The following is an 8714-nucleotide window of genomic DNA, read 5'->3' as shown; positions in this document are numbered from 1 at the left end:
AAGTCGAGACCAAGACCGGGGGGAGTTGAGAGTCCGACTCTTGTTAAATACCCCACAGCCCTGGTTGAAAGATATAAGTATGAGCAGCCAGAGACGTTAGTTTTGGTTAAATTGGACAGCAGGGGGCGCCAAAGTGTTGGGAATATCACAAAAAGCATATTAGCAGTCAGTCTCAATTCTACAATCAGCTTAACATCACTGCTATATTTCATTGACTACATATAAGATCATGTGAATGACTGTTTGTTACTGATTGAGTTTCAGTCTCCATTGTTATCATTCCACTACAGCAGAGACATCAATCTCTCAGGTTGGCTCCTAAAAATCTACAGTTGTCTACGGTGTATTAATCTGGGAGCCTTGACATGAAAACGATTGGGAACTAATGAATTATGTGTTTAAATTATGTGTTATTCATTTAACAGTAATATCAAACCTGTCCATGGAGACATTTAATAGCATTAATGTGGATTTTGTTTGTTTGTTTGTTTTCCCTGTTGTTGTTCATCACAGTTTGTCTCAATAAATATCTCATCTGTGTTAGGCACACACATAGGCCTATTCTGGGGGAAGAAAATGTTGTCAATCTGGCTTTTGGGCATTTTGCCTGCATCTTTGTATGTGGATGGATTATTAATTCTCAATGCATTGTCGTATGCCGTCGCTCACATGTTCTGTTTAGGGAAATACTTCATATATGTTGATCAGAGTTGTGATTAAAAGGTTCCGTGGGCCCAGAAGATGTTCAGATTTCAAAGTGATTCTGAAGTGTGGGAAGAGCTGAACTCGAGAGTTGCAATTCTCCCAGCAACCACAGGGGCATGGATGCTCATAAGAGAACTGACTGTGTACAAATGAAGGCAACATGTAAAACAACTGGGAGACTAAAAAAAAAGGGGGGGGGGGGGGTAAATAAAAAATATACCTGAAATGATTATTGGGTGTTGTGGTGTGTGTGCAGAGTCAATTCAGTAATGTTATAGGTCAAAGTGAATAGTCTGATACATGTGATGTGTTGTTTTAGTCTCCACTCCAACACAGTTGTAACTTGAGAAGTCAGCTCAGTTAAATTGAACAAACTGTTGGTTTTCAGCAGGCTAATTTAATTTAGGTTTGATCTGGACCGAGCCCAACTCCACCGAGGGGAGGCGCAGCGTGGAGTCCGGCTCCACACGCGGCGATCAAGTTATCCCTCTCAAGGGTTTGTGGGTCCAGCGAGCACGTCGGCTCTTCGTGGGAGGGGGGGAGTTGGAGCTCATCCAGGCAGCAAACATCCTCCATCTCTGGGAGGCCAAGTTGAGCTGATAGTGGAGGGGGGAGGGAGGGGGTGGTGGTAGTGGAGACGTCTGAAGGTCTGAGTTTGCAGTGGAGACGTCTGAAGGTTTGAGTTTGCAGTGGAGACGTCTGAAGGTTTGAGTTTGCAGTGGAGACGTCTGAAGGTTTGAGTTTGCAGTGGAGACGTCTGAAGGTTTGAGTTTGCAGTGGAGACGTCTGAAGGTTTGAGTTTGCAGTGGAGACGTCTGAAGGTTTGAGTTTGCAGTGGAGACGTCTGAAGGTTTGAGTTTGCAGTGGAGACATCTGTGGAAAAGTACTGGCAAGGATGTATTGGCAACAACAGCAAGCGGGTCGCCGTGACCTCGCCAGACAATTGTTGAATCCAGGCCTGCATCAACATGAGGAAAAGCTAACGGCCTCTGTGCTGAATGTTCCATCTGGTCTCTTGTTTTGGCAAAAACAAGGAGGATGTTGAAACATTCCTCCAGAAGAGATGGATGGGGGGGTGTAGCTTTTGGGTTTGAAGGGAAAGTTTAGTCTTCTCTTTTTAAGGAAACATGTTGACTCTGATGGACTTTGTGCATCATGGCAATGTGGGCAGCCAGAGTCTATCAGACTGACCACTAATATGACTCTACGACAGACAGCAGATATGTCAGGGTTCTTTACAGTCCAACTGATGTGACAATGGAATTGGAGATGATTGATTGTAGGTGTCCAGATGACATTTGGGCTAATAATAATAATAATAATAATAATAATAATAATAATAATAAAGGTAATAATAATAATAATAATAATAATGGTAATAATAATAATAATAATAATAATAATAATACATACTGTAGCTGCATATGAGACATCGTCGGACTGTAAATAATGAGAGAAGGGGCGGGACGTCTCCTCTACAGCAGAAACTCTGAAATATGGGACGTCTGTCCCAGAGTCATATTAGTCGTCAGACTGATGACTGACTCTGGGTGCCCAGATTGTGTGCATGGCAATAACGTCTTGGGCAGACATCTCCCAGAATGAGATCTCTTGGCTAAGTGTCTTTTCATCTCATCTCCTGGTCAATAAATATTCATCTTTGTTTTTTCTTTCTTCTAAATGATGCTGCTGGGCTCAAGTCTATCATAACATTGGTGAGAGATTTACATTTTATGTGCAACAGTGGCTGGCTGGAACTCAAAAGCTCCTGCATGGCAGGTGGATGCTCTAGTGAGGAGGCTGAAGCGCATGGTGCTCTGGTGTCTGTCGCTAGAGCATCTCTTTATGATCTAGCTGATAGAGCATCAAGTGCATGTGGATGCATGTGGAACGGTAGAGAAATGTCAGGTTTATGGCTATCTCAATCAATCAATCAATTTCATATTTATATAGCACCAAATCATAACAAGAGTTATCTCAAGCCGTTATGTAGAATATGAATGTTTCTGAACGAAAATATGTAAGAGCTTAGTGTGTCAGGAGGACTGAACAACAGTATTCCATATAGCCTACAGTACATTTCCAGAATTTTGCAAAGTTTTCAAGAGCTGTAAAAGATTATTTTCCAGACCTGTGGAGGAAACCTGACCAAACCAGGGCAGTGTCTAATTGTCAGTATTCCACTCTCTATCCACTGAGCTACAGAGCCACGATGATACTGAAAACAAAACAATGATCTATAGTAAATGCAGCGGTGAGCTGGCTCTATGCAGATAAGATGATCACAAGTCAAATCAGATGGACCTTAATGCTTACACAATAAGACCAGCAGATGAAGATACATAGATATAAACAGATAGATAGATAGATAGATAGATAGATAGATAGATAGATAGATAGATAGATAGATGTTAGTTTGATTGATTTTCCCATGATATATGCTGCCAATCAAATCCATGGAGAGTGAGTGAACTCTTCACAGTGTTCCAGCAAGAACAAATAACAGCTGCACAGCCCCCCCCCCCCCCCCCCCCCCTTCTGTACCTCTCGAGTTTCCACATTCCACAGCCATGGCTTCTCACTGTACTCTGCATCTGATGAGGAGTGATGATTGGTTAAGGGAAGTCAGGGAAATCAGGGTAAGCCAATCAGAGGCAGGGTAGGGCGGGTCTTGACAAAAAAATGGGATGCTGTCCATAATAACTCCTCAGAGCCGTCTTGCATCACTGAGGGTGAGTTGTGTGGAAACATACTGCTTTCTTAATTTTCTGCATTCTTCACTTGTTTTCCTGGGAAATTGAACCGTTGATGTTGTAACCTTTATAAATGATGTTTACTGTTAATATTGACATAGTTAATGTTGTAACTTTGATAAATGTTGTTTACTGTTAATACTGTTATGTTAAGCAGCTGGTTTGTGTTGGTGTTGACATTTTCATCTTCTACGCATCACTTTCTAACGTTACGCACTATTACTCAGCAAACATTTCCTCGATCTGTGTCGATGTTATCGTATCCAATCGACGTCGGTTCAAGATGTGACTTTAATATTATCATTGGCAGAGGGGGGGTTAGGTCTACCAGACCCTGAATTATATTTCTGGGCTGCCCAGACTAGGCCCTTGTGTCATTGGTTCAGTAAGGAACACCGTCCTGCCTGGACACAAATTGAAGGACACATCCTTAAGATGCACGATTTATCATACATCCCGTATTGTTTTACATCAAAAAATATTAAGCTTTTTATTTACAGTTAACCCCATTCTTAGTCATTCAGTGAAGATCTGGGAGGATGTTCATAAATATATGAAACAACAAATTTCCCTCTCCCCAATGACACCCATCACGCTCAATAGCACCTTGCCATCAGCTTTAAGGGACCACTCCTTTGCGGTATGGTCGCAGAAAGGCATTAGGAAGATTGAGGACCTATACCATCAAGATACTTTGATGTCGTTTGGGGAACTAAGAGACACTTTTCAACTTCCAGCCACACATTTTTTCAGATATTTACAGATACGACATTTTATACAATCCAAACAGAGTGGCTCCTTGAACAAGCCCGAATTTTCTTTATTGGAATCATTAATGCTTAAAGATAGTCAAATTAAACATATATCACAAATTTATAAATTACTGTCTATATATTCTAAGACTAATACAACAGCTCTAAAACAGAAATGGGAAAGAGACCTAGATATTCAGATTACAGACGATCTCTGGAGTGAAATCAACGAACAATCACAGACAATTTACATTAATACCAGGTATAAACTCTGCAATTACAAAATTATACATAGAGCTTATTTTACACTGGAGAGAATGAATCGTATTAAAGCTGACTCATCTCCACTGTGTCCTCGCTGTAAATTGGAGACTGGTACGTTAATACATATGATATGGTCTTGTTGTAAGCTTAGACGATGGTGGCTGGAAATTGAACATACTCTCGAGGAGGTTTTGTTGCAAGTTACACCTTTAACCCCTATGATTGTAATGCTGGGAGACTTGACTAGTCTGAACCTTCAATCCCAAAGGATAAAGCATTTTGTTAGCTTGGCCATCACGGCAGCTAAAAGATGTATCACATCCAAATGGATTCATGAGGATCCTCCTTGTATTTCACAGTGGATCAATGAGGTCAACTCCTGCGCTCCTCTAGAGAAAATAACATACGGTATGCCATAAGAGGTAGCCCACAGCAGTTTTACAATACATGGGGTCCATGGACAACATATATGAACTCTAACTAACTCACTAAATACCTTATTGTTATTCTGTTTTTTTTGTTGCTGCTTTTTTATTTATTTCTTTTCTTTTGATCTCCTCTGTGATAGGCTCAATCCGTATTGGGAAGGGGTGTGTATGAACAGCATATGATAAAGATTGTAATGTAGTATATTTCGGCATTGGTCTTGTGTTTTATGTTTCATGTTTTATGGTTTATGTTATGTCTTGTGTACTGAATGTCCTGTTGTATTGTGAAAATGGAAAAAGAAATTTTCCAAAAAGAGATGGTGATTTCTAGCAAATCATATTTTAGAGTGTGTATCTGAATAAATACTCACAAGAAGCATTTCTGCCTTTATTTTGACCATTTGCCGACATGAAAATATAAATCTTTGGGGAAAATATTGATACTTTGTTAGCTTGAAAGGGAGGCGATATTGATGTGAAGGCATTTCTGCATCTCTTTACAGAACAGGAGGCACAGTGGCACTCTGGTATGACAATTTGAGATGTCCCTCCTGGCAACACTGATTCTAGACTGACCGGGATGCAGAACTGAGTCTGAAGCAACAGCATCGTGACAAACTGCAGGTGCCAGGTGATCTAAACCACGCTATGTTATTGTAACAGACTGTATACCAGAGACCATTATGTTATTGTAACAGACTGTATACCAGAGACCATTATGTTATTGTAACAGACTGTATACCAGAGACCATTATGTTATTGTAACAGACTGTATACCAGAGACCATTATGTTATTGTAACAGACTGTATACCAGAGACCATTATGTTATTGTAACAGACTGTATACCAGAGACCATTATGTTATTGTAACAGACTGTATACCAGAGACCATTATGTTATTGTAACAGACTGTATACCAGAGACCATTATTGCAAATTAATCACCACATTTTTTATCTGTTCTAAATCTACCTTAAACCGAGGTACCTTAAACATGGGAGCTTTGTGCAAAGATGCACTGTTGTATTAATATGGGTAGTAGCTATTATCATTAGTATGGGTAAGTATTTGGCCATTGGTATATTGTTATTATTGCTACTAGTTACTGGGAATACACATCTCTAAGGCTGCACTGTGTAAGTTAACCGTGCTATCCAGGAGCAGCTGCGTGCCAGCTCTCTCTCCCCCTCTCGCTTTCTCTCTCGGTCTCTCTCTCCCGCTCTCCGTTGGTCTCTCTCTGACTCTGGTCTGATCGCCCTCCCGTCTTTCTCACTGTCTGTCTCGCTTGCTTTCTCTGCCTCTCTCTCTAGTCCCCCCCCCCCCCCCCGCTCTCCATCTGTGTGTGTGTGTGTGTGTGTGTCTCTGCAACGGTCTGATCGCGCTGAGGCTCTCTGTCTTTCTCTCCCTCACCCAAAATAAGGTAAAAGTAAAGTCCCAACGATTGTCAAACAGCTGAGTGTGTGAAATTTGTTCTCCGCATTTGACCCATCCCCTGGGGGAGCGATGAGCAGCAGCAGTGCTGCGCTCGGGAATCATATGGTGATCTAACTCCCCAATTCCAACCCTTTGATGCTGAGTGCCAAGCAGGGAGGCAAATGGGTCCCATTTTTATAGTCTTCTGTATAACTCGGCCGGGGATCCAACTCACAACCTCCCAGTCTCAGGGCGGACACTCAAATCACAAAGCCACTGAGCTGGTGACAAAATGCGGGACACTTTCTAAATTTTAAGCTGAACTTGCCATTATACCCATTTTCTTCCTCCTTTTCTGCTCACGGAGATTTCTTTCTGCTTGCTATCAACGTTACTGCTTCCTGATTTCCCAAACTACGGGTCGGACCAAGGCTCAAACATCACAGAAAGTGCATGCGTTAATCGCACGTTTAAAAAAATAGTGGCGTTAAACGGAATTTGCGTTAACGCGTTATTATCACGTTAACTTTGACAGCCGTAGTTTGATCTATTCATTGTGTATTTTTTAACATCTGTCACAAATAAATAAATAAATTCATAAATGCCATAACATGCTGCGCCCATGGCGCATCGTCTCCATAGTCTCCACCCTAGAAACCGAGTGTTCGCAGCGCACGAGTTTGCTGATTTTAAGAAGTGAATTATATGAGATGTCTGTTGGACAGCAGCACTTTTACTGTATTTCAAATCACATGAATAAAAACCTTAATATTTCTTCAGTAGGTTTTAGTCTTCAGAGAACTATTTGGATCCTACAATCACTGCTTCAGCTACATTCTTCTTATTAGTAGGATTGTTTTTGTGGGTGTTCCCCGTCTTACCTTCTGTCTCTGTTTGATGATGTCAGAGCTGATTGGCAGAGAAGAAGAGACATCTGGCAGAGGAGGAGAGGAACGCTGTCAAGATGAATTCTTCAGAAGAGGTGAGACAAAAATATCACTGTTGTATCACTGATGTTGCCACACACACACACACACACACACACACACACACACACACACACACACACACACACACACACACACACACACACAGCCTCTCTGTCCTGATTCTTTCTTTATATCTTTTTATGGAAACAGAAAGACACCAGTGGACCCAGACGTCACCGCTGTGATCAGTGTGACAAAACATTCACAAGACTTCACCTGTTAAAGCGACATCAGAGAGTTCACTCAGGAGAGAAGCGTTACTCCTGTCAGGAGTGTGGGAGCTGTTTCAGTCGGTTAGGTCACCTAACAAGACATAAACGCATCCACACTGGAGTTAAACCCTACAGCTGTGACGAATGTGGGAGCAGGTTCAGTGAGTTAGGTAACCTAACATCACATAAACGCATCCACACTGGAGTTAAACCCTACAGCTGTGACCAATGTGGGAGCAGGTTCAGTCGGTTAGATCACCTAACAACACATAAACGCATCCACACTGGAGTTAAACCCTACAGCTGTGACCAATGTGGGAGCAGGTTCAGTGAGTTAGGTAGCCTAACAACACATAAACGCATCCACACTGGAGTTAAACCCTACAGCTGTGACCAATGTGGGAGCAGGTTCAGTGTGTTAAGTAGCCTAACAACACATAAACGCATCCACACTGGAGTTAAACCCTACAGCTGTGACCAATGTGGGAGCAGCTTCAGTCGGTTAGGTGACCTAACATCACATAAACGCATCCACACTGGAGTTAAACCCTACAGCTGTGACCAATGTGGGAGCAGCTTCAGTCGGTTAGGTGACCTAACATCACATAAACGCATCCACACTGGAGTTAAACCCTACAGCTGTGACCAATGTGGGAGCAGGTTCAGTCAGTTAGGTCACCTAACAACACATAAACTCATCCACACTGGAGTTAAACCCTACAGCTGTGACCAATGTGGGAGCAGGTTCAGTGAGTTAGGTAGCCTAACAAAACATAAACGCATCCACACTGGAGTTAAACCCTACAGCTGTGACCAATGTGGGAGCAGGTTCAGTCAGTTAGGTAACCTAACAACACATAAACGCATCCACACTGGAGTTAAACCCTACAGCTGTGACCAATGTGGGAGCACGTTCAGTGAGTTAGGTAGCCTAACAAAACATAAACGCATCCACACTGGAGTTAAACCCTACAGCTGTGACCAATGTGGGAGCAAGTTCAGTCGGTTAGATAGCCTAACAACACATAAACACATCCACACTGGAGCTAAACCCTACTACTGTGTCCGCTGTAAGAAAGTGTTCAGACACTCAAATACTGTGAAGAGACACCGCTGCATCTAACCTGCTGAAGAGCGCCTCCACTGTCCGCAGCAGGAACAAGCTTCTCTCTGTCCTATACGAGGGAGCAGGATGTTGG

The 8714-nt window shown here is 42.3% G+C and overlaps 1 long non-coding RNA gene across 1 annotated transcript; it reads left to right on the top strand.

Annotated features, from left to right (window-relative positions):
* Window positions 1-5404: 5404 nt before the first annotated feature.
* LOC310785885 lies at window positions 5405-7661 on the top strand. Its single transcript, XR_014553198.1, has 3 exons — window positions 5405-5533; window positions 7222-7296; window positions 7454-7661. It is a non-coding gene; the product is annotated as an uncharacterized lncRNA (long non-coding RNA).
* The last annotated feature ends 1053 nt before the right edge of the window (window positions 7662-8714 follow it).

This window comes from Poromitra crassiceps (genome assembly GCF_964638095.1).
Source record: "Poromitra crassiceps genome assembly, chromosome: 12".
Classification (NCBI taxonomy): domain Eukaryota; kingdom Metazoa; phylum Chordata; class Actinopteri; order Beryciformes; family Melamphaidae; genus Poromitra; species Poromitra crassiceps.
The sequence above is the reverse complement of the archived record's forward strand: the minus strand, read 5'-3'. Positions and strand labels throughout refer to the sequence as shown.